General features: G+C 46.1%; 1 long non-coding RNA gene across 1 annotated transcript; it reads right to left on the bottom strand.

Annotated features, from left to right (window-relative positions):
• Nucleotides 1-1,382: 1,382 nt before the first annotated feature.
• On the bottom strand, nt 1,383-27,075 carry LOC123382616. Its single transcript, XR_006591246.1, has 3 exons — nt 26,946-27,075; nt 16,560-16,619; nt 1,383-1,953 (listed from the first exon to the last, which is right to left on the bottom strand). It is a non-coding gene; the product is annotated as an uncharacterized LOC123382616 (long non-coding RNA).

Raw genomic sequence — 27,075 nt, 5'->3', positions numbered from 1 at the left:
GTTGGGCTGTGCATTGACAGCACTGGAGCCTCTCTCTGCCTCTGTCTCTGTCACTCCCCCTTGCACGCGCACTCCCTCTCTCAAAATAAATAAATAAATAAATAATAAAAGATCTTATTTTTAAGTAATCTCTATACCCATCATGGGGCTTGCTCTCACAACTCCGAGATCAGAAGTCGCATGATCCACCAACTGAGCCAGCCAAGCCCCCTATGAAATCTGCATACTTCATTAAAAATTGTTTTAATGTTTTATTTTATTTTTTTGAGAGACAGAGAACAGGGGAGGGGCAGAGAGAGAGAGAGGAAGACACAGAATCCAAAGCTCCAAGCTCTGAGCTGTCAGTACACAGCCAGACACAAGGCTTGAACCTGCAAGTCGAGATCATGACCTGAGCCTAAGTCAGATGCTCCACCAAGGGAGCCACCCAGGCGCCCCGAAACGTGCATAGTTTAAAAATAGATACGTGATGGTATTGCCTGCAACCTTCCTGGGCCTCAATTCTCCCTTCTGTAAAATGCAATCAGAAATGACAGTTTCCAGACTCCTTTCGGGCATGAGGGAGGTTCTGGGTGGGGGCGGAAGGTAGAAGAATTCTATTTCTTGATCTGGGTGCTGGTTATACAGGTGTGCTCCAATTGTGAAAATTGATAAAGCTGTAAGCTTACGGTAGGTGCACTTTTCTGTGTGTATGTTATACATCAAAAGGTTTTAAAAAAAGGAAAATCAATAAAGGTTCAATATTTCCTATCACCGCCATAATGGATTATCACAAGTTTAGTGGCTTAAAATAACACAAATTATGGTACAGTTGCTATGGAAAACAGTATGTAGATTCCTCAAAAAATTATAAATAGGATTACCATATGATCCAGCAATCCCAATTGTGGGTATGTGTTCAAAATAATTAAAAACAGGGTCTTGAAGAGATATTTGTACACCCATGTTGATTGCAGCATTATTTACAATAGCCAAGGGTGGAGGCCACCTAAATGTCCGTCAAGTGATGAATGGATAAACCAAATGTGGTCTACACACGCAGTGGAATATTATTCAGTCTTAAAAAGGAAGCAACCCCATCATACCTACAATAGGAATGAACCTTGGGGACATTAGGCTAAGTGAAATAAGCCAGTCACAAAAGGATAAAGAGTGTATGATGTCACTTATATGAGGTATCTAAGGTGGTCACTTTTTTTTTTTTTTTTAAGATTTCAAAAATTTTTTAGAAATCTCTACACCCAGTTGTGGGGCTAGAACCCACAACCCCGAGATCAAGAGTCGCATGCTCCACTGACTGAGCCAGCCAGATGCCCCTAAAGTAATCAGCTTTTTAGAAACAGAAAGTAGAATGGTGGGGGTGGGGGGAGGAGCTGGGTGGAGGGGAAAATGAGGAGGGAGGAGGCTTCTGTTCAAAGAGGAGAGTTACAGTTTTGCAAAATGAAAAAGTTCTAGAGATTTGTTGCATGACAATGTATATATAGTTAACACCACTATACTGCACACTTAAAAATGGTTAAGATGGTAAATTTTGTGAATGTGTTTTTTTACACATTAAAAAAAAAAGTCCCCACAAATTTATTATCTTACCGGTCTGTAGGTCAGAAGTCCAAAAATGGGTCTCACTGAGCTAAAATCAAGATGTCAGCAGGGCTGTGTTCCTTTCTGAGGTTCCAAGAGAGAGTTACCTTCCTGCTCATTTGAGTTGGCAGAAGCCAGTTCCTTGCGATTATAGGGCCAAAGCCCTAGCTTTCTTCTTGGTTGTAAGCTGAGGGCTGTTTCTCAGCTTCTAGAAGTTGTCCCGTTCCTTGGTTTCCTGCCTCCATCTTCAAAGCCAGTGTTGGTGAGTTGAATCTCTCATGTTGAATCCCTCCTCCGCCATCTTTGAGGTCTCATGGGATTAGATTGGGCCCACCTGGATGATTCAGGCTACTGTGCAAAAGCCCTTTCATCCTATAAGGTAACATATTCACAAGTTCCAGAGAATTAGGATGTGGGCATCTTTATTCTGTCCTCCACGGGCCCCCTGACCATTGTGATTTGTGTCCACATGATGGCAGAAGAGAAGATACAAATAGGAGAATGGATGCCAGTATGGATTCTAATACAAATACAAAGGTTCACATTTATCCAGGGTTTATTATATGCCAGACACATTTCAACACCTCATAGGCCTCATCTCATATAATTCTTCTAGGAGGTAAATGTTATTATTTTATAGCCAAGGAAATGGAAGTCTAAAGTGATTAACCTATTTAATGTCATGCTGCCACTGATGATGGACTTACCGTAAATTTGGGATTTATATTCATACAGTCTGCATGCTTAATCAATCGGCTATCTGCTTGTTTCATAAATGTAATGATGTTGATGACAAAATATAATTAGGAGATTATACCTGTACATTTAAAAGGAATATCTATAAATAGTGAGTTCAAGAAGTAGGGAATTAGACACAGCACCACATTTATCTTAGAATCAAAGACACCGGAGTTCAGAGGGAGAACAAGTACTTATTCAAGGCCAGAGACGGAGGAACTTTTAGAATCTTAGTCTCTTCAGACTAGAGGGTCTTGAAATGGTAATCTTTTTCATCTGTCTACCTTTGGGTAGGACCTTATACAGCCTGACTTACAGAGAAAATCTAGCTTTGGGGCTCTATGTGGTGGTGATGGGAACGTGGTTATTAACATGTTTTTCTAATTATGTACGAAAGGAAGCATTCTCTCTGTCTCTCTTTTTTAAAATGTTTATTTAGTTTTGAGAGAGAGAGAGAGAGAGAGAGAAGGAGAGAGACGGAGCACAAGTGGGGGAGGGGCTGAGAGAGTGAGACAGAATCCAAAGCAGGCTCCAGGCTCTGAGCTGTCAGCAGAGAGCCTGATGCGGGGCTCCGACTCATGAAACGTTGAGATCAGGACCTGAGTTGAAGTCAAACGCTTAACCTACTGAGCCACCCAGACACCCCAGGAAGCTTCCTCTTAATTCTTGCTTGCATTCAGAAGGCCATGCTGGAGAAGACTCTCCTGCAGCCTGAGTCCTGGGTTTTACCCTGTGTCCAGCCCTCCCCATGTGCTTTCAGAGTAAATCCTGATTGGTCTAAACCTGGGCTTAGCAAGAGCCTGGTCTGGCCAAGGGCACATGAGGGGAGTCTGCTGGCGGCTTCTGGGAAAGGTTCTTTGCTTTTCAGAAGAGGTACACAAAGAAGAAAAGGCTGCTGTTCCTCCTCCCTGGACCTGTCCCTGCCAGCCCACGATGCTTGGAACTGTGGCAGCCATGTTGTGACAACACAGGTTAATCAGAGGAGGAGACGCGGGGGTGGCCGAGCAGATAGACAGAAGGACTGGATGACTTCGCTGAGCCACTGAACTAACTGGTCCTGGATGCTTCTGCTGCCGGAATTCTTACTTTTCAGCCACTGGCGGCTGGATTTTCTCTCACTTGCCGACAGAAGCCCCCCAACTGACTCACCCACTCACAAGTTTCAGTCTTTGTTTTCCCATTGGTCATGGTTTGTCTCAAGACGACAGTGGCACTGATGGCTGACCCCACTGCCTGCCACCCTTCCGAGGCTCTCTGATGTGTCTACTTACACACGATAGAATGGAGCATTAATTGAACATCTACTTCACACCCAGCACTGTGTGAGGCTCAGAGAAATAAAACGTCTGCTCAGGATCCCACAGCTAGTAAATGTCTGATCTGCACAACACAACACTGTTTCTCCCCTCGAAGGAAGATTTCTTACCTGTTCCGAATGCAGGAAGGGGTTCATTTAGTAAAAGACGATAATAAGAACGGCTTACTGGGTGGCTGCTTCCCTTTTCATACTGTGTTCTCTGGAAGGAGGTCAGTATGTGTGATTCACATTTGAAGAGTGCAGCATTCTGTTCTGCCTCCTTGCAGGCAAAGTATCTATATCTAAATTATGCAGAATTCGCTTGCCCAGGAGAATCTCTTGTTGAGTCTCCCCATTTATTTATTTATGAAATTATTTATATCAGTATGAACTTGCCTTTTTTCTTTTTCTTCTTTCTCTTTCTTTCTTTACTTTGGGTAAACATACTTTATTTATTTTGAGCCTCAGGTTATTTTAGCTTTGGCCACTGAGGCTCCTTCAGGTGGCTCCTGTGTCCCTTTGACATACCCCATCCTTGTGACTTTTTGTGTGACTATTTCCTTTTACTTTCTGGCACTACAAGGTGCTCCAGGCTCGGCTCATATGTTTCTTGGCCCTGTTCTAGCATCAGCCACCTGTCCTTTGGTTGGAGAATGGTATTAAAGACTGAGATCTGAGAACCAAATGTGCTTGTTGCTACTGAGGGGTTCCTGCTGTTGGTCCCCTCGGTAGACAGTACAAAGCAAAGTACCTGTTCACTAACCTGTGTATACAGTGTATCAGTAACTATTTCTACGTGGCGCCATCTGAACGTATATTAAGCTCAACGAGAGAGTTCACAATGATCTTTCCAATTGTAAACCATTGCCGCATGGATTATTCTAGACTTCTCTGCTTGTTTATTTAAAATCTCCTACTCCAGGGACACAAGGGTGGCTCAGTCGGTTAAGCGTCCAACTCTTGGTTTCAGCTCAGGTCACAACCTCTCGTTTCATGGGTTTGAGCCCCACAATGGGCTCTGTGCTGGCAGTGCAGAATCTGCTTGGGATTCTCTCTCTCTCTTTCTCTGCCCCTTCACCGCTTGCGCTCTCTCTCTCTCTCTCTCTCTCTCTCTCAAAATGAATAAATATAAATTAAAAAATAAAATGAAATCTCCTACTCCAATAATGAGAAGCTTGGTTTCCACCATTACTATCCATTTACTTAATTGTTCAATTCAAGCAAACACATATAGTGGTATGCCTTTGTTTTGACCAGCAATTCAACGTGTAGGAATTTGTCTTACTGAAAAACTCCCCCAAGAATATACAGATGCTTGTGGGAGGATGCTGATTGGTAGGCTGACTTCCTGCCAATATCTGACTCCCTTCCCTGTGGGAGGATTATACTTCTCTGCCATTTGAACCCAAGATTGGTCATGGGACTTGTTTGGTCCCCCCTGCCCTCACAAAAAAAATGTAAGCAGGTCACATGTGTCACTTCCTGTCAGTCGCTTCAAGCCAGTGTATGTCTTGTCACCTCTTTTTTTTTTTTTTTTTTTTTTTTTTTTCTCTCTATGCTATGCTGTCCTGCAAATTTCAGATAATGGCTGCTCCATCAGTCTGGCCCCTGGAGCAGAGCTGACACAGGGCAGGGCTGTGGCTGGAAATAATGGAAATGCATCATGAGCAAGAAATAAATCTTTCTTGTGTTCAGTTACTAAGATTTGAAATATTAATTACAGCAGCCTAACTTAGCAGCCCATCCTAGCCCATCCGATAGAGTTTGTAACCGTGAAATTGGGAGGGATGTGAATATCTGTCAATAGAGGACTAAGTTAATAAACAGGATGTATTTCAATAACAGTCTATCAGTGCAGCTCTGACCACAAAAAATGTCTGCCTCTATTATTGGGATGGAAAACTGTCCACATTGTTAAATGAAAACACAAGCAATTGGTGGACCAGTTTACTTAGTAGGATCACCTGCTGTAAAACAAATAATTTATGGACCGATGTTAGCATGTGCGTAGGAAAAAAACTCTGGAGGAATAAATACCAAACTGTAGCAGTGGCTGTCTCTACATTTTCGACTTCTGTACTTGAATTTTTACAAGTTCTGAGTCAAGATTCCCTCTGCTCTGGGCTGGATCTGTTTCATCTGTCAGTTGGCAGCCAGACTGGATTATGCAAATTGGCTTTCCCCTTGGATGGATTTGACAATCTACAAGGTTAAGTCTGGAGGCAAACATGTGGACTTGTTAAGTGGGGACAGGCTACTAAATTTGAGCAGAATTCCTAGAATTTTTTCCAAGCCCATCAAAAGCAAGGAATGTCATTAGCACTCATCTTAAATCCCAGCATAAACAATAATGATCACAAACTGATGAAGGCTTAGATCCTTTCTCCACCTCCATTTGTCACTTATGACTCTTGGATAATTATTTTCCCAGAAGAGTTTTATCAACAATAAGGAGACATGTTGGGAGTGGAGGGTTTTGTCTTTTTCATCTTTGAAGCCTCAGTACCTGGCTCTGGCTTGGCCCAGGATAGTTATTCAATTAATGTGATTCAAAAAATGTCATTTTCAATAATTATTTTTTTAACATCTATTTTATTTAAAAAACTATCATGCAGTAAAATTGACCTTGTTTGGTATGCAGATCAATGATTTTTAACAAAAGTTTTAAATGTTCATTTATTTATTTTTAATTTTTTTTTTAATGTTTAGTTTTGAGAGAGAGAGTGAGACAGAATGTGAGTGGGGGAGCAGCAGAGAGAGAGGAGGGACACAGAATCTGAAGCAGGTTCCAGGCTCTGAGCCGGCAGCATAGAGCCTGGTGCAGGGCTCAAACCCATGGACCGTGAGATCATGACCTGAGCTGAAGATGCTCAACTGACTGAGCCATCCAGGTGCCCCAGTGTTTATTTATTTTGGAAGGAGAGCACAAGTGGGGGAGGGGCAGAGAGAGAGGAAGACACAGAATCCGAAGCAGGATCCAGGTTCTGAGCTGTCAGCATAGAGCCTGATGTGGGGCTCAAACTCATGAGTTGCGAGATCATGACCTGAGCAGAAGTATGACACTTAACCTACTGAGCCACCCACGCGCTCCACAGATCAATGAATTTTAACATATGTATAGATTTCTTTTTTTTTTTTTAATTTTTTTTTTAACGTTTATTTATTTTTGAGACAGAGAGAGACAGAGCATGAATGGGGGAGGGTCAGAGAGAGGGAGACACAGAATCTGAAACAGGCTCCAGGCTCTGAGCTGTCAGCACAGAGCCCGACGTGGGGCTCGAACTCACGGACCGTGAGATCGTGACCTGAGCTGAAGTCGGACGCTTAACCGACTGAGCCACCCAGGCGCCCCGATATGTATAGATTTCTATAGCTACCACCACAATCAGAATACAGAACGGAATTCTATCATCCCAGAAAATTCCGCTGTTTTTCCTTTATAATTACATTCTGTCTCCCTCCCCATCCCTAACTTCTGGCAAACAATGATATGGTCTGTGTCACTATGGCTTTATCTTCTCAAGAATATCATATACATGTGAGCGTACACATTAGATAATACTTTGAGATTGGCATGTGTCATTTGTTTTTTGTTTTTTTTTAATCTTGAGAGAACACAAGCTGAGGAGGGTCAGAGAGACAGTGGGACAGAGGATCTGAAGCAGGCTCTGGCTGAAGCAGCAAGCCCCATTCAGTGCTTAAACTCATGAGCTGTGAGATCATGACCCGAGCTGAAGTTGGACGTTGGACGCTCAACCAACTGAGCCACCCAGGTGCCCCTGTCATTTGGTTATTTTTTTTTATTGCTGAGTAGTATTTCTCATTAATATCTCTTTTTCTTGAGCACCTACTATGTGTCAGGCTCTGTGCTAGGTATTGGGGATATAACAAAAGACAGGGCAGATATGGTCCCTATTGGTAGGGAGCTTACAGACAGCCTCATAGAACGTTCACAGAACGTCAGAGTCCTGAGAGGGCCCAGAGATAATCTCTCAGCTACTGAAAGTGTGGCCTTGGACCAGGAATATCAGCATTCCCTGAGAATGTGTTAAAAATGCAGAACCTCTAGGGGTGCCTGGGCAGCTCAGCGGTTAAGCATCCCACTTCGGCTCAGGTCATGATCTCCTGGTTTGTGAGTTCGAGCCCTGCATTGGGCTCTCTGTTGTTAGCACAGAGCCCACTTTGGATCCTGTCTCTCCCCCCCCCTGCCCCGTCCCTCTCAAGTACACTCTCTCACTCTCTCTTACAAATAAAAACATTAAAGAAAAATGCAGAACCTCTTACACCTGAAACTAAAGTAACATTGTATGTCAACTATTCTTTTTTTTTAATGTTTATTTATTTGTGAGACAGCGCGAACCGGAAGGGGCAGAGAGAGATGGAGACAGAGAATCAGAAGCAGTCTCCATGTTGACAGGAGGGCGCCCAAACTGGAACTCACAAACCGCAAGATCATGACCTGAGCAGAAGTCTGATAATGATCAACGGAAAGAGCCACCCCGGAGCCCCCAGTTATTCTCGAATTTAAAAAAATGCAAATCCTCGGGCTGCATTCCAGACTTACCAAATTACAGTTTATATATTAGCAGGATCCCCAGGTGGTTTCTTTGAACATTCAACTTTGAGAAGTTCTACTTTGCCCTCCACAGAGCACAGAGATTTCTACATCCTTGCCCAAGACCCATTCAGTCTTTGCGTGACCGCCTCCAGCCACGGGTCTTATTTTGCACTCCAGCCACCTGATAAGCAGCTCAAATTATTTGAATCCTTCTTAGTCTAAATAGAAATTCGCTTTTGTATAAATTCCACACCATGATTCTAGTTCTGACTTTTGGGTCAATCCAAAACACATATTCTTTCACCTGATATCCCTTTGGTTATTTACTGACTTAGTGTCCTTTTCTCCAGCCTGGATACTTCCAGATGCTACAGTCACCCTTTGTGCATCCTTTTATTCACCCACCTAGTCTATTTTTATTGGTACCTACTACATCTAGTCACTGAACTTGACCTACGTCCCTGAAATTTGGACATAGTTAAAATGGGTTCACTGGATATTATAGTTCTGCATATTCCTGATAAGATTTAAATGAAGGAAAGAAAACCTTTAATGTGGGTGTCCATGATTGGAAGACACAAGCCCCCAAATGCCAGATAGGTAACCAAGATATGCCATTTAAAGGAGGGTAGTAGCTGCTATCAACATCAGCCTATTGTTCCTGCCTGGGAGTTAAGTCCCACTAGTGCATCATCTTCTGACTTTTCAAGACAAGTCAGAAATGTGGGATTTGATGTGAATTTTTGGATTTTCAAATGTGTACAATTATACCAGTCAGGGTTATCAACTGCTAACAGAATTCTCTCTGGTTGGCTTAAGCAGACAAAGGGTTAATGCGAAAGGTATACCAGTTAGCTCCGAAAATTGACCTAAAGGTGGGGAGCTGGGCTCAGGAGACCAGGCAAGAACCATGAGAGCCCCAGCAGCTGGGACAGAGACAGGTAGTACCCAAGGAGGTAGCTAGTAAAAGGCTAGCATTGGTAGGTACCACGGCCCGTGGGACATTGGGCAATGCTCCCCTAGCCTATCAGTCCCACTGCCCTTGATGTCTTCCAACTGCCACCTCCATTTGAAATGCCAGGTGTGCTACGTAAGTTGCAGCCTCTGGGGCACATGTCCTGGAATTCCTGTTTTTGAGAGTTTAAATGCTGGGAGGTTAGAAAAAAAAAATGAGCACAACAACCATATTAGGAATGCCTTCGGCTGCAAGTTACTATCAACAACTGAAAACATAAGGACAGGGATGCCTTGCTAGCTTAGTCAGTAGTGTGTGTGATTCCTGATCTCGGGGTTGTGAGTTCGAGCACCACACTGGGCCTAGAGCTTACTTAAAAAAAGTATATATACAACAAATAAAAATAAGTTGCAAACAGAATGCCCTTCATCTCTACACATTCCAGAGTGTATTTCCCTAGTTCAAGTTTCCTCTTCCATGTAACTACAGAATGATCAAATTCAGGAAATGACACATCAATACAAAGATTTGGCTTTTTCCAATCTCCAGAGTGGATGACTGGCAAGAGAGAAAGGAATTGGGAATAGCCATGAGGGTAGCCAAATACAGCAAATTAATTTTGAAAAAATCCCACCATATAGAGTGTCTATGGACTGTGTCCAGCCTGAGAGCCACCCACTGACTTGACGGCTTTAAACTTCCTGCTGCACTATCTCTTTTGATTAGAATAGTAAGAATATAGGATATAAATTTCCACTTTTCATATTGATATCACTTACTTTCTTTTTTTTAAATTTACTTATTTGAGAGAGAGAGAGAGAGAGAGAGAGAGAGAGAGAGAGAGAGAGAGAGAATCTGAAGCAGGCTCCGCACCTGTGGAACCCGATGTAGGGATCAGACTCATGGAACCGTGAGATCATGACCTGAGCTGAAACCAGGAGTTGGACATTTAACCTACTGAGCCACCCAGGTGCCCCAATGTCATTTACTTTCTAAATAGTGTTGAAAAGAATCTATTGGAGGTAACCGGCAGGTGTAGGGACAGAGTATTATTTTCTCCAATTTTTTACTGAATAGATAAAAAATGAACAGGTTTTTTCTTTTTCTTCAATTTCCTTGTCATGTCAATTTCCTGAAAACCTTCCCTAAATGATATAATTATGTTGCTTTAAGTCTTACAATTTATAAGGCAATCAGAATAAAAGAGGGATATTGAGAGTTCTTCCTCATCTCCTAGAAAAATGAAATTCAAATCATGCTAGAGAGATAGGAAATGGTACACATGGAATATTTTTATATCATCCTTTTTAATGAAATGGAGGGTAGGAAGTAGTTTGTAAAAAATGGGTGCTACAGGGGCCTGGCCTCTGGTCTGCTTGGGGGTGTGGGGAAGATCATGTGGGGCTGGCTAAAGGGTGAGTCAGAGATGGGAGAGCAGTTAAGAAAGGAGGAGGGAGGCAATGAGGTTCCACGTGGGGAGAAGGAGAGACATATTGACTGTATGCAGCCTTTTCTTATCTCCAAACTGCACCCTCTTTTGCCATTTTTTCATCTTTCTTTCCAGAGGTGCCAAGTCCCAGACTAAAGGTTTAAGCAGAGAATGTCAAAGAATGGACTATAATACAGCTGGTTTCTCCACTCTGACAGGGAGGGAATTCTTTTTTTTTTTTTAATGTTTATTTGTTTTGGGGAGAGAGCAAGCACGAGTGGGGGAGGGGCAGAGAAAGAAGGCGGCAGAGGATCTGAAGCAGGCTCCAAGCTCCGAGCTGTCAGCACAGAGCCCAATGTGGGACTCGAACCCACGAACCGTGAGATCATGACCTGAGCCGAAGTCAGATGCTCAGCCGACCCAAGTGCCCCCAGGAAAGGAATTCTTATTGGAATTGGGGTCTCAGGGGTTTGGCAGACTTGAGGGTCTGGGAAGGGCAACACAGCTAGGTTCCCAGAGTGTCGGACCAGAAAAAGAGTACCAAGAATTGGGTTCAAGGAATGACCTATGGCTGGAAAAAAGAAAATTTAGGAAGGCACAGAATTTATCTGTATTGGAGCCACTAGTATGGACAAAGACTGCATAGTACGTGTGGGTATGGGAAGCCTGTGGTGAATTGCAGGTTTTGGGGCTAGTGGCAGGGTGGGGTGAGGGGATGGGGAGAAGGGAGAGTTTGTGAGAGGAGGGCTTGCCAGATTAAAGAAATGAAAGATAGCCTCTCTTTTCCTCATTCCATTGTTTCTGCCTTTTAAAACTATTCTTATTTGTGTTGACATGGAAAGAAACATCAAGGGAAATATTAGATGAGTTAATCTTTAATTAAGTCAAGCTGAACATAGGTATTTGGGACAAGATGATTTAAAAAATCTAGTTATGGGGCGCCTGGGTGGCTCAGTTGGTTAACTGACTCTTGATTTTGGCTCAGGTCATGATCTCACAGTTTGTGGGACTGAGCCCTGTGTTGGGGTCCTGTGTCACAAAGGGGGGCCTGCTTGGGATTCTCTTTCCCCCCCTCTCTCTGCCCCTCCCCTGCTGGCATGCATGTATGCATGCACACTCTCTGTAAAATAAAAAACTAAAAATCTAATTTAGGAGTTAAAGAGCATAGGGTTTGGGGTTTAGATAGACCTGAGGTCTATCCCGGGTCTTCTATTCCCTAGCTGTGTGACCAGAGATAAGTTACTTAACCTCTCTGTGCCTTAGTCTTCCTTTACAAAATAGGAATAGTAAGAAAATCTACCTTGTTGGGTAGTAGTGAGAATTACACAAGACAATGCATGCTAAATGCCTAGTACAGATTCTGGTGCATAGCAGGCCATCAATACCCCATAGTATCTCTGCTCCTGGTGACTTTAGGGACATCATTTAATCTCTTGGGGCTTCTGGAGTTCATTGTATGGAGAGATTAGATAAAGAATGGGAAATTGCCTTTAAAAATTACAAAATGTATTTGTAAACAGAAGGTTTTAAAAAATCATGCAAGGATACATAAATAAAGGGAATACATAAGCTAAAGGGATTTTGCTGGTCGCATTGAAAGCCAGGGGTCTGGAGGTCACCCAGAGGCAGCAGACATCCCTGTTGACAGAAGCTAAGATCTTATTCATGACCAGCTTTGAGCTCCCCAATGGCTTGATGATAGGAAACTGTGTGCGGGATATCATGAAAGATACTGTTAGTTGCTACTGGTGGACATTTCCCTTTCTTTACTTTTCAGCCAAATTCTGGTTTTGTTCAGGTATCCTGTGGTCATGAGCTTTAAGGAATCTGGCCATCTTCTCAGCCCCACTGAATGGGGAGTGTAAATCCTGACTATTTCGAGCCAATCACAGTAATTCTGCTTCCTTGGCCAGTGACTGGTTCACAAATGGGCATGTGATACCATCCTGGCTAATGAAGGAAAGCCTAGGGGGTTAGGCTTCTATGAAAGTTTTCATATCTTATATATGGACACAAGGAAGAAATATGTCCTCTTTTCTTGCTCTGGCCTTTGGATGTTGCTTTGTGGAGCTGTGATTTTTGGACCTGTGTCAGTCATTGTGCAACCATAAGAAACAACACTACATCTGGCAATGTGGAAAGCTCTAGATAACTTAGGTATTTGGTGATATTGTTGAACAATTAAGGGCACTCCCCCCCTCCATTCAGGCATCTTGTTATATGATTATTTTGTATATGGATCCTATTCTGCAACCTTGTTAAACTCATTTGTTCTAGTAGTTATTTTGTAGTTCTTTAGGCTCTTCTATATAAATAATCATGTTATCTGCAAATAGAGATTGTTTTACTTCTTCCTTTCTGATCTTTATGCTTTTATTTCTTTTTCTTACCTTATTGCAGTGGCAAGAACTGCCAGTACAAGGCTGCCTTGTTTATGATTTCATCTTGTTAGATGAGATTGTACTTTTATCATTGCTTAAGCCAGTTAAATTGGGTTTTCTGCCAGCTTCAATGCTTCCAGCTGAAAGCACTGTAGCTGATGCTATTATTAAAGGAAAGATTGATCCCAGAACACTTGGTTGTATGCAGATTGGAATTATGGTGATACAGACAAAATAGTAACATCTCAGGTTACCTCTGGCTGCAGACCTGTTGGGTTCCATTTGAAAATATAGCTTCTTAAAAGAAAGTTTTTTTAAGTTTATTTATTTATTTTGAGAGAGACAGCATGAGTGGGGGGGGGGGCAGAAAGAAAGAGGGAGAGAGAAGAATCCCAAGCAGGCTCCACACATCAGCGTGGAGCCTGATGCAGGTCTACTAACCCACAAAATATGATTGGAAACCAAGAGTCCAATGCTTAACCAACTGAGCCACCCAGGCGCCCCTGAAAATATAGTTTCTTTACTCCTGGGGAACCAGGCTATTCCCAGTGATGCCGAGAACTGGATTTGCAATAGGGTGACCTGATAAGGCCAAGATCTGTCTCATGGAGAAGTCTGGCTGCATTCCCCACACAATCGAGAAAGTACTTTTACGGCCACATGTTTCTGTGACAGGCTCCCAGTCTCCCAGGAGGAAGGCTGGAATTTGAGCTCACTGTTGCCAATTATCCAAAAAGGATGTGATCCAGGAGCACGATAAGGATCAACAGGGCTCAGCTGGGATTTGGCCTTCTCCAAGAGGAAGGAATAAAATCTTTGATCGGCTCCGAAAACAAAACTAAACAAAATCTCAGGCAATGGCAGACACAGTTCTTTGCTATGTATAAGCTTTTTTTAAAAAAGAAAGTTTAACCAAATGTTAAGGTTTTCCTATGTGGATCTCAGACTCCAGCGTTTACTCTGAAACCCAGTGTCACGTTCGAAGTACCTGTAGGCCATATGTGCTCCAGCAAGGGCTTCGGGGGTGTCAGGTGGTGGCAGTGGGCACGTTTGATCCCCACCTGCCGCCACACGAATGCCCAGACCCAGAGACTGCCAGTGGCTTTCTGAGCAGTCACTGAGAAGCCCTGCCAAAATATAATGATGCCAAGTAAGATGAACAGAGGGCGCTTGGCCTTTCCCTGCAGCGGCCGGCTTTCTAACGCCGGAGGCTCCGAGGTTCTCAGTGCCAAAAGCCATGCGGCAGCTCTTAACCTGGAGAGAAGGCACATGGGACAAGTGGCATTCTTCCAAAGCCTTTATTCGGTCGTTTTGGATAACCGCGTTTTAAAATGCCGGTGCTTGTCATGTTCTTTCCAGACTGACATTTTGGAGAAGGCGTGTCTAACTTTATAAATTTATGATGCAGCATGAACCATGGAGAAATCATTTCAAAGATGTATTCAGGCAGCTTCTAAAGGGCCACTCCCATGGCTGCTGACGCAGGTCATCCACGGTGCATGGATGGGGGTTATGAACAGTCAGGCCGTTTTGGGTTTGCCCTGGTTCTGACGAGAGCGGAGCTCTCTCTGGCCATATTTACTTACGGCTCTGCGGTCAGTCCAAAGGACACGTTCACAAGACTGCAGGCTGGGAAAACTGTTCTCTCTTGCGTGTTCAAATAGCTCCGTGTGGATAGCAATATCCTTTGTATAAGACAATAATATGAAACTCACAGGGGCATCTGGGTGGCTCAGTCGTTTGAGCCTCCAACTCTTGATTTCGGCTCAGGTCATGATCTCACAGTTGTGAGACTGAGCCCCACATCGGGCTCCATGCTGATGGTACACAGCCTGCTTGGGATTCTCTCTCCCTCTCTCTGCCCCTCCCCTGCTCTCTCCCCCTGCCTGTCTCTAAATAAATAAATAAATAAATAAATAAATAAATAAATAAATAAAAATAATATGAAGCTCACAGATCACCTATCATCTGTCCAAAATAGTGCAGACTGGGGTACGTGGCTGGCTCAGTCAGAAGAGCATGTAACTCTTGATCTTGGGGTTTTGAGTCCCACATTGGGTCTATACCTAGAGATTACTTAAAAATAAATAACCTTTAAAAAATTCCAGATTTTGTGACACTGTTAGGATGAACAAATGAATAGGTAGAATATTGTGGTAAATCACACAACATAAAATTGGCCATTTTATATTAAATGTCACTGAATTATACTCAAAATATCCACTCTATTACTAATTGCTTTGCTGTTCTTTTAAAAAAATTTTGGGGGCACCTGGGTGGCTCAGTTGGTTGAGCGACCAACTTCGGCTCAGGTCATGGTCTCGCAGTTCGTGAGTTCGAGCCCCGCATCGGGCTCCATGCTGACAGCTCAGAGCCTGGAGCCTGCTTCAGATTCTGTGTCTCCCCCTCTCTCTGCCCCTCCCCTGCTCATGCTCTGTGTCTCTCTTTTGCTCTCAAAAATAAATAAATGTCAAAAAGGATTAAAAAAATTTTTCACGTTTATTTATTTTTGAGAGCGAGGGAGAGAGAGTGAGCACAAGCAGGGGATGGGCAAAGAGAGGAAAAAGAGACAGAGACAGACAATCTGAAGCAGGCTCTGCACTGTCAGCACAAACCCTGACGTGGGGCTCGAACCCATGGGCCCTGAGATCATGACCTGAGCTGAAGTCAGATGCTCAACCAACTGAGCCACCCAGGTGCCCCAAAGTGCCTTGTTGTCATAGAATTTAGTTAAAAGTAGTTCATCCGGCAGCATCTTAATTTCCATTGCCAAAGCCAAAGTCAAGGTTGAAATGGACATGTAGACTTTCTGTTATTATGATTTTAAATATTATGTGTATTTAGTGTATACTGGTGTCTTAAACCTTTATCGGTTTTAACTAATTACAAGGTGGGTATTATCAGTATCCCCCTTTACAGGGGTGAGATCTCTGAGGTTAACTGACAAACCTGAAGGGCTATACAGCTTTGAACCCAGATAGGCTCTGGAGTCTGTGTGCTTAACCAACAGGTTAAATTGGCAATAATTACTGCTGTGTCACTTTTGGTACTGGCATTGATTGAGGGCTGACTGTGTGCCTTATACGTGTGTGTGTGTGTGTGTGTGTGTGTGTGTGTGTGTGTAGACTGAGAGAGAGAGAGAGAGAGAGAGAGACGTGTCCAAGGTCATAGGCTTGACAAAGCCAGGATTTGAACTTGGCTCCTCTGCTCTGGCTTCTTGCATTACTTCATGTTGCCTCTGTTGATGGAATTAGCAAGTGCAAAGTAGGAACTCAAGCCTTGCCAAGGGAGCAGGAAGTTGGGAACCAGGAAGATGGCTGGGCCTGGTCTGAAACCCAGCATCACTACACATCTGGGGACCGATTCAAAACCAATTCCAGAGAGGAACAGATGTTAACTGACTTCTTGTCTTGTCTTCTGTGGAAGCTATCACCAGGGAGGGACCGACCAAGATGTGTGGACACCTGGACGGGCAAATGATGTGGTGGCCCGTTGACTCAGGTGGTCAAGGTTAAAAGTCTGGCTTTATCACCTACCAGGTTTGTGACCTCGAACAAGTTCCTAGAGCTCTGTGCCTCAGTTTCCTCATCTGTAAAATGGTAAAAATAAATAGTACCTACCTTACAGGGTTGTAATGAAGAGTCAGTCATCTGTATGCATAGCGAGAGCCTTGTAAGTCACTGTAAAAGATAATGACAATTTTCTCTATCTGGTTGCATTTCCAGGGATGTTTTAGCACCATCCCTGTGATTTGGTTTGGACTGTCCCATCCCTTAATTCAGTTTGGACCCAAGTCCAAGCCACTGTGCTAATCAGGATCTTATCACATCTCAGTCAGTCCTCCCCCAGAGCAAGAAGGGAGCCCCTGGGTCCTGCTGGTCTCCTGCCACTGTCTGCGTGGCCCTTTGCTGGGGAGACAGAAACCAAATCCTTCCCAAAGATGCTGGGAAATTAGTTTAGCACCGTCTGCCGGTGTGCAGTGACTCAGAGGCTACCAACGTGGTGGGGCTCATGGGCTCGGGGGTTTGAACAAGATCGATGTTGTCATGAATGCAAACCGGGCCGAGTTTGCCGTGAGGCTGGGAGGCAGGGAGAGCCTGGGCCTTCTGCTTGCTTGCAGCTCTCTTTCCAGGTGAGCTGAGGTTTTGAGCTGCGTTGGCAGCTCTCACAATGATGGCAGAGAAGCCAGAGGGCCCTGAGGAGAGGCACTGGGGTGCCAGGGAAAGCTGGCCGTTGGCTGGACTAATCTGAGGGGGCCTCCATCCTGGTTGCTTACTGTGTGACCTTGGCAAGTAGCTTAACCTCTCTGAGCGCCCTCTCCTTGTCAGTCAAGTGGGGTTGCGGGGAGGAGGAGTGGGATGACGGATGTGAAGGGCAAAGCTTAGCACAGGACACAGCAAATGCTCGGTCATCACACCAGTTCCTAAGGTTGGGCTTTATATGCTCTCTGTCTCTTCCTTTCCTCAAACGTCCCCATCCCCTTTGGACCCTTCAAAACGACTCTCTGAAGGCAAACGTTTACCAAAAAGGTGGAGAAGGAAAGGACTGGGGGAAGTGTTGTGAGAATGTGTATGTGTATGTCTATGAGTGTGTAAGTGTAAGAAACAGAGGAAGGCACACACAAGGCAACACACACACATACACATAGACATGCACATACACATAGAGATGCACAGACACACATAGAAAGAGGGGGGGCAGAGGCAGACGGGGGGTCCAAACCCTAGCTCTGCCACTCATGAGCTGTGTGACCAGTCACCTAACTTCTTGGCCCCTCACCTTGCTCATCAGTACAACAGGGACCCTACAACTCCTTTATAGGGTTGATGTGAATGGTTGCACATAAAGCAGTTAGAGAGTCCGGTACATAGTAAATGCTCAGTGAATTGTGGCAGGCAGGATTCCAAAATGGAGCCCACGGTGAGCCCTCCCTATCCAATCCCTTCCCCTGGAGTGTGCGGGAGGGGGGACACGGGAATATGGCGAGGCATCACTCTGCCGATTCGGTTACATTATATGGCAAAGTAAAAGGGTGCTGTGGATGTAATTAAGGTCTCTAACAGGTTCAGTTTACCAAAGGAGAGATTATCCTGAGTGAGCCTGATTTAGTCACCTGAACCCTTAGAATGTAGGTCTAGAGGTCAGAGACACAAGAGATCAAGAAATTCAAAGCCTCAGCGATGCTCTCCAGTTGGCCTTGAAGGAGCCAACAGCCGTGTGTGGAGAGGACTGTGGGGCAGGGAACAGTGAGAGGCCTCCAGGAGCTGAGGCCTCAGTCCCACAGCTGTAATGAAGTGAGCTCTGTCAACAACCAGTGAGCACTGGAAGAGGACCCCGGCTTCAGAGGAGACCTCGGCCTCACTTTGACTTTGGCCAGGTGAGACCCAGACCCATTATGGAATCAATTTATTCTTTAAATAATTTTTCTTCTTTTAATGTTTAGTTTTGAGAGAGCGCACGCGAGCAGGGGAGGGACAGGAAGAGAGGGAGACAGAGGATCTGAACCTGGCTCTGTGCTGACAGCAGGGAGTCCAAGGTGGGGCTTGAGCTCACAAACTGTGAGATCATGACCTGACCTGAGCTGAAGTCGGACACTCAACTGACTGAGCCACCAGGGCGCCCCTGGAATCAATCTATCCACCCATTCTACAGCTGATAGCTGTTCAGATTGTGTTCAGTTCTGGTTGGCACTTTTACTTTGCCCTGCAAATTTTTTTTTTTTTTTTAACATGGACAATATAAAGCAGGCTGATGGTGAGAAATCCTGCCACATGGTGTTCGTATTATGGTCTGGTTATACTTGGGTAGGAACTTCCGCTGAAGCCACTGACACTGCGGCTCTGCCCTTGAACGTGGAGCTGGAAGGAGAGATTACCACCGGCTCCATCACTCCATGGATGGCAGAGAGTACAAGTGACCTCCCCGAAATGAAAGAGGAAAGAAATTACAGGGTAATTCCAGGTGGAGCTGGCATTAGGTCCAGGTGCCCCAGAAAGAGCAAGAGCTTTGGACTTAGACGGACATTGGTTCCAGCCACTCACTAGCTATGCGACCTGGGAAAACGCCTCGAAGCCTCTGAGCCTCAGTTTCCTCATCTATAAAATGGGGGACGCAGTAACGCTTTGCAGGAAGGGTTAGTGAGGTAATACTTTATGTGCCTGGCCCTCGGCAAGCATTCAGGAAAGGGGCTCTGATCGCCACCCCACCCCCAAGTCTGGGGTACCTGCCATGCACCTTGAGATCTCCGGAATAACAGGGAAGGGATCCCATGGTCTTGACAGCTTTTGGCAGAACTTCATGAGCGCCAGACTCCTCCCAGCCACTTCCCAGAGATAACTATCTATTCGTCTGGAAAGATTTATCTTGACTTCACTACAACGAGGAGCATATTATGCTCCTGTAACATTTCTCTTGGTGCAGTACAGGCAAGAGATAGTTTTTGGCAGGAGGTGGAAGGAATGTCCCAGAGAAAGGAAAAATCAAGAGCGCTGCCCACACTGCCCCTGGTCACTTTCTTTTTCTTTCCTTTTTTCCCTCTGTCTGCAGTCTCTTTCTTCATTAAGTCTTCTTAGGCCAAATAAGAATACTCTTTAGTATCTGGGAGTACACTCAAATTTTCAAATCCCTTCAACACGTGTTTTTCTTTTTTCTTTTGTAAAGTTTGTTTTGAGAGAGAGAGAGACAGGGAGAGAGAGACTCCCAAGCAGGCTCTGTGCTGTCAGCGCAGTGCCTGACGTGGGGCTCGAACCCATGAACCATGACGTGAGTTCAAACCAAGAGTCGGACACTTAACCGAATGAGCCACCCAGGCACCATGCTTCAACACATTTTATGTTTTTTAAAAACATTTTTTAAAATGTCTTATTTATTTTTGAGAGACAGAGTACGAGCGGGAGAGGCTCAGAGAGAGAAGGAGACAGAATCCACGAAGCAGGCTCCAGGCTCTGAGCGGTCAGCACAGAGCCCAACACAGGGCTCGAACCCGTGAACCACGAGATCATGACCTGAGCCAAAGTCAGACGCTCAACCAACTGAGCCACCCAGGCACCCCACATTTTGTCATGTTTTAACTTCACAGCAATTATGTACTTGGCACATGGCTATCACATGCTAATAGCTGCAGTCAGAGGCAATTAATAACTCATATAATTATATGATAATATAATGGCTAATATCCGTTGATCATTTACAAAATACCTAGCACTGTTTTAAGCGCTTTTATGGGTGTTAATCTTCCCAATAACCCTCAGAGGTAGATATTAACATTGATACCATTCTATAGGGGAGGAAACTGAGGCTCAGCCAGGTTCAGCAACTGGTCCAAAGTTGCACAGCTAGGAAACAGAGGAGCTGAGTGTTGAATCTGGGTGGGCACATTTTTCTCCCTTTGTCCCTTTGGATCCAATTGCTGTCCTCTGCTCCGTTCTGTGCTCTGGGACTCTGACCTCCATGACCTATTATTTCCTTGCTCTCTGGTTTCCCTTTGGGTTCAGCGGGTGGGAGGTTGGGAGGACAGGAAGAGACGAGGCTGTTTCTCGCCGCTGCCCGCCTGGCTGCAGTTCTGGACAGCCACGACTCTGGCGAGTGGCCCTCCCTCCACCGGCCTAGCTCTGGTGACACAGCCTCTCTTCTGGTACCCGTCGGGGTGGTGCGGCTCCCTACTGATGCCAGTCCTGCGTGTGATGCAACACGTCATCACGAGACTCGTTTGAAATAAACCTTGTACTGTGTGCCACATGTTTTCCTGGCTGAGACACCAGGCGATCCAACCTCAGAGCCTGAACACTCAGCCGCCACCTTACGTGGCCTCGACCCGACCTGGAGACGAAAGCTTTAGGATTCCCCTCGGAGAGGGAAGTGAGAGAGCCTGTAGTCCAATGATCTCATTTCACCAGTGAGAATACTCTAGGAGGTGCTGCACGGGGAAATGCCTTGCCTCTGACTGTAACAGATCCTGGGCTCTCATCATTCTGTACGGACCCACACACAGCTTCTTACTGCAAAGCACCTGTGATTTTTCTGTCTGGGCCACTCTGTGGCCCCAAGAATCTGCTCACTGAGCACTCTAGCCAAGCTGCAAGCGCTAGAGGACTTGTGTCCTTGAGGCAGCCTCAAGCAGTGACAGATAGAGGCTGGTGGACTAATGCCCCCAACTCCCTCACCCTTTAGGTGAGTTCTGTACAGTCTCCCGGCTGGGCTGGGCCCCAGGGGCCCTAAGTAGTAACTCCCTCCTGAATGCACCCGGAGTTGGCTTCCTTCCCTTCCCTGTCTCACTTCCTCAGGGTCTGCTGGTGCTTCCCGGGATCACCTTCCAAGTACACGACATGCATCAAATTCTTGTCTCTGGGGTCTGCTTCTAGGGAACCCAGACTAAGTTAGGGACCACCCAGGGTTTTCTCTTGCCCTGCACCCCCCTTTTGTTCTGAGAAGTAGACTTCCCACTCTTGGCAGGGGGGATAGATCTCACTCTCCAGCTCCAGGGCTTGGAAGTCTCCTATATCACACAGAGTACCCTGTCTGTCTGACCACAGGGATTCGTTCAAGGATGGACATATGTGATATTGTGATTTATAATAAGCAACAAATATTTGTTTTTCACCCACAGGCTCCTGGCTCACAGCTCCTAAAACCCTTGGATTTTCCTGGGATGAGAGGGATAAAGGTGTCTTTTGTTATGCTAAAGAGGGACCTTGGAAAGCAGCTAAGGATGGGGGCAGGCTGCCAGGGGAGCCAATCTTGTGAATAGAGCCTTGGAAATTTCAGTCCCACGCCTCTCTCTCACCCCCATCTCTGGGGAGGGGAGAGAGGCTGGAGACTGAGTTCAGCGGCCAGGGGCCAATGATTTAATCAATCATGCCTGTGTAATGAAGCCTCCATACAAACCCAAAAGGAAGGGTTCAGAGAGCTTTGGGGTTGGAGAACATGTGGTTTGGGGAGCTGGGGCACTGAGAGAGCATGGAAACCACCCCACCCCCCCCTCCTTCCCACATGTCTTGCCCTCGGTATCTCTTCCATCTGGCTGTTCCTGAATTCTATGCTTTTATCATAAACCGGTGATGTAGTAAATTTAACATGCTTTCCTGAGTTCAGGGAGCCTCTCCAGCAAATTCACTGAACCCAAGGAGGGGGTCACGGGAACCTAGCTGACTGGTCAGAAGTACAGGTGACAACATCGATTTGTAATTGGCATCTGAAATTGGGTTGGGGGGGAGGGGGCAGTGAGGATCAGTCTTGAGGGAATGAGCCCTTAACCTGGGGGATCTGATGCTATGTCCAGGTAGATAGTGTCACAACTGGCCAGAAGTTGTCCACCACAACTAGGACTGGGTACAGAGTCTTAGCATGTCACCCAAAGCCCCACTAATAGCGATCAACTCTAAGACTGCTGGTGGAAAGAGAAGCCCTCCTTCCATGGGGGCCACCCAACTCCAAGGAGAAGGGCAGTGGGACTGCTAGCAAACCCCTGCCACCTCTTAGGGAAAGTTTGTCTGTGAATGAAGCCGGCACCAAGCAAAACAGGGCTGAGAGAGACAGAGAACTTCCTGAAGACACTGTCTGCATCCCGGTTTTCTTAGTATTTAGATGTGGCAAGGCCAACAGAAGAGGTGATTGCCGTTAAAAAGATAACTTGTTATGCTCCCAGACCTCAAGAGAAAGTACATGTCGCAGGATGGGGGGACAGTCAGGGAAGTACCAGGGTCGGTCACCAGGTGGAGGTGGGAGGAGGGTCTGTGGGTAATAGCCTTTATTGTGGTTTCTGCAGGAAAAACAGGTGAGGCAGGGGAAGCACGTTTGGATAACTTCAGTGGACTCTGGGGCTGTCCCTGATGGTTGTCACTGGCCCTGGGGTGATGCGAGCAGGTATATGGTGGCCTGGGTGTGAGAAATGGATCAGGGAGGATGCTGAGGTATAAACTCTGGATTGGGTGGTTTGTACCCAAAAAGTGCATTTGGAGGGGTTCACCTGAGGAGTGAGGGGGACAAAGGAGGCAGAAGGCCCAGGCGAGGTGACGGGGAACTCAGGCCTGTTACTGGGTTGTGGAGAACAAAGTGTGTCCTGTCCAGCTATGCACGCAGAGCAGACGGTGAGGCAACGAGTTTGCAAGATAAAGAAACATAGTGAACACAGTCCCTGCACCCAGCTGTGTCTCGATTTTGGACTTCGTCACAGGAGCCGGTAAATTCCCTATTCTCTTGCAGAAGCCAGTTGAAGGTTGTCACTTGCCAACAGATAGAATCACACAGCTGAAGGCAGGTTTGGGAGTAAGAAACCAGGTATCTACGAGGCCAGTCTTGTTTTCCACTGTGCCTCTCAATGTGCTTGATGTGTTCCAAACACATGCCAGGTGACCCCTGGATTTCAACAAACGGTGTGGGTGACACGACTCTGCGGAGATCATAATGACATCTGGGTGATCAGCCACAGCCCCCGTCTCCGTGTTGACAGGAGAACAAGGGAACAGAGGTGTCCAGTGGGGGCAGTAAGTCCATAAGCAGAGGCTCCTTCACTGCAGTCTCCCCAGGACGACAGATTACAATTCCAGAAATGTGCACCTGCTCTGTATTCGGGAGACTGTTTTTTGTGCATCAAGAGACCACTTGAGGCCCTGTGAGCGAAGACATAATGGAGCTGAGTCACAGTCTGGGAACGTGAGGAACTAATGTCCTCAGATGGAGGTGACTTGAGGGCATTTACCAACAAAGCAAATGCCACGAGGTAGTGATGACATTGCAGTTAAAGGGTGCCTTCTTGGGGCACCGGGGTGGCTTAGCCGGTTGAGCGGCTGACTTCGGCTCAGGTCATGATCTTGCTGTTTTTAAGTTCAGGCCCTGAGTCGGGCTCTGTGCCGACAGCTCAGGGCCTGGAGCCTGCTTCGGATTCTGTGTCTCCCTCTCTCTCTGCCTCTGCCCCTCCCCTGCTCGCTCGCTCTCTCTCTCTCTCTCTCTCTCTCTCTCTCTCAAAAATAACATTAAAAACAATTAAAAATAAATAAACATTTAAAAAATTTTCAAGTGAGCTTTCCCATCCTTCAGGGTCTGCTATCAAAACAAAGCAGATACTCTGCCTCTCCAGAGGGTTTTACCCAGAGACCAGAAGTTCTCTGAATGCAGAAGAATTGGAAATAGCATATTGTGTTGGTTAGCACAAGGGGTTGACAGCTGTATCCAGGACTCAAAAATAACTGTGGCTCTAACAAGATGAAAATTTGTCTTTCTCAGGCAAAAGTCCCCAGCTCGTGTGGTGGCTGGGGGTGCAGGGTCCCCCCATCTTGTTGGCCTGCCTTCCCTGGGTGCTGCCCCATCTGTAAGTTCTAAGATGGCCACCAGCATGTCCAAATTCCAGACATAAGGGAGGGGGAGAAGAGGAAAAGGAGGGGCACACTGCTTCCTTTGAAGTCATGATACAGAAGTCACTCGTATCGCATTGGCCAGAACTTGGTCACAGGCAGCCATTATTCTAGGCAGCCCTGTGCTTAGCTAAAAATTGTGACCCTGCTCCTACAGAGTTGAGTTCCTCAGCCTTGGTGCCATTGGCATTTTGGGCCAGATAATTCTGTGTTGTGTGTGTGTGTGTGTGGGGAGGCTGTTCTGTGTGTTGCAGGGTGATTAGCAGTGTCCCTGGCCTCCACCCACTAGATGCCAGTAGCACTCCTCCACACTGTGACAACCCAAATGACGCATCTCCAGACAACAAGATTGTCCCTGCTTGAGAACCACTGCCACAGACGAAGGGGAGGGTGGATATTGGGGGACAGCTAGCCATCTCTGCCACCTACTAGCTAAGAGTTTTCATTTCTTTCCTCCTCACAAACAGAAGAGAGTGGTCAGTTAGGAGCACAGCCACACGAGGCAAGTGGACGTGAATTCAGATGCCACCTCTGCTGAGTACGAACCTGTTTCTGCCTGAGGAAAACCTGGCTGGTTGCTGGGCGCACGGACAGGAGATGATGCACGGACAGTACATAGCATGGGGCCAGTCACATAATGAGCACTCAGCGAATACTAGCTATCTACATGGAGGCTGGCTTGGTTTTGGCGGGGGTGGGGGAGGAGTCTTGGTGAACTTTTCTGGACGGAAGGGACACTTGGGTTGTGGGAGTTTGCAAAAGAGGAGGGAGACTGATGGACCATTACTTGATGGGGGAACAAAAGAATTACAAAGAGCCAGGTGATTGTTAGAAGGTAAGCAGCAAGGATATCAACACTTTCTTATATAGAAGACAGAACTGGGGCGCCTGGGGAGCTCGGTCAGTTAAGCCCTGATTTCAGCTCAGGCCATGACCTCACGGTTCATGGGTTCGAGCCCCACACTGGGTTTTTTGCTGACAGTGTAGAGCCTGCTGGGGTTCTCCCTCGCCCTCTCTGATTCTGTCTCTCAAAATAAATAATTAATAAACTTAAAAAAAAAAGAGCTGGGACTAGGTCCCTGAGTTCCATGCTAGTGTTTTGTTCTTTATCACTACAATGTGACTGGGTAACAGTGGTACAGCCGTTGATCCTAGGCCGATTCCTCTTCCAGGTGCAGCCCTCACTGACCTTCTGAATCAGGACTGGGTTCAGCTGCATAAAACGGGCAAGCCCGGTTGATGATACTTTATAAAGATAAAGCGCAGTCTCTCACATGAAAAAAATGTCTGGAGGTGGGTGTCCAGAGTTGGAAAGACAGCTTGGCATTTTCAGCAGGGACCCAGGTTCCTCTCACTTTCTGCCCCACCATCATAAGCATGTGCCTTTCGGTCTCAAGGTCATCTCATGGTGGCCGGTGGCGGCCACAGCCGCTGCTCTCCCATCCACGTGCCAAGTGGCAGGCAGGAAGGGACAGGCGCAAAAGCAAGACTATCATCTGAGCCAGCCCCTTTTGCTGGACAGTGTTACCAGAAACCCTAGCCAGCAACTTCTACTTCCATCTCATTGGCCAGAATGCTCCCTGAAAGGGACGCTGGGAAGTGTAGTTTTTTAGCCAGGCACATTGGCTCTCCAGGTGTCACCAGAGCTTTCTGGAAAGGAATAAGGGGTGGAATGGATGTTGTGTAGGCAACTAGAAATTTCTGCCTCACCTTCCAAGGTGGGAATCTGTGAGTGACCAAAGGAGAGGGTGATGGTGGTGGGGGGGGGGGGCATGAGCCAAAGAGAGGGAGGGAAAGAGAAAAAGGAGAGAGAAGTCATCTCTGAGTCACAGTCTGAAAGGAGGGATCGCTCCTAGGAGCTCTTTGTGCTGGGTCTTCTCCAAGTGGAGTAAGATGTCAGCAGGTACCATGTGAAGGTGCTTTCATTGTGGGATTCTAGCTAACTTCAGAAAAAAGGCCATTTGTTAGAAAGAAATAAGGAAGCCTAAAGAATCATTAAAAAAAAAAAATCAGAAAGGATCCTCAGGTGGAACAAATCAAGAGTCTTGTCAGTTCAAACCGTGTTGCTGTTGTTGGTAGGTCCTTTGACTTCAGACTCTAAGGCCTGGGAGAGAGCGTGAGGTTCGCCTTACCTGCGAACTGTAGGAGGACACTACAGAGTCTGTCTGTAGTGGGGGGAAAAGGGCTCCCCTAGAAAAAATTGGGATGTTGCAGCAGATAGAAAAGGATTTAGAGATCCGAGGGCCAGCACGACCAGTATCCACTAGCAGAAGTGATGGGAAGAGAGACTATTGTAGTTTATTAAGGGTGGGAGAGTAAGGGCCATGTTCAAGGAACATTCAGTTGGCCAGGGGTGAACAAGCAGGGGTGCACACGGTGGGAGGGGGACAAGGCTAGCGGGGTAGGTTGAAGCCAGACCCTAGAGTTCTTTGATAACCAACCCGAGAACTGTATATTTTTTATCAGGTGGGTGGGAAGTGTTCTTGCACAACAGGGCAAAGCAATCAAGCGTGAGCCATGCTATACAGATTGATCTAAATCGTCACATAAATGTGGGGAAAGTCTCTCTGGGTTTCAGGAACACTGGATGAGGGACTCAAATGCCACCAGATCACTCTCCCCCTCTTTTCCTCCCTCCATCCCTCCTTTCCTTCTCACCGCTTCTCTCTCCTTGGCTTCATTTTTCCAGACCATCTTCCTCACGTAGTTGAACTCCACGCAGCACCTATCACCTCCCTCAACTCACGCTCAGCTTTAACCGTGTGAGCCCTGAGCCTTACCTCCTCGG

Source organism: Felis catus, chromosome E3 (genome assembly GCF_018350175.1).
Source record: "Felis catus isolate Fca126 chromosome E3, F.catus_Fca126_mat1.0, whole genome shotgun sequence".
NCBI lineage: Eukaryota > Metazoa > Chordata > Mammalia > Carnivora > Felidae > Felis > Felis catus.
The sequence above is the reverse complement of the archived record's forward strand: the minus strand, read 5'-3'. Positions and strand labels throughout refer to the sequence as shown.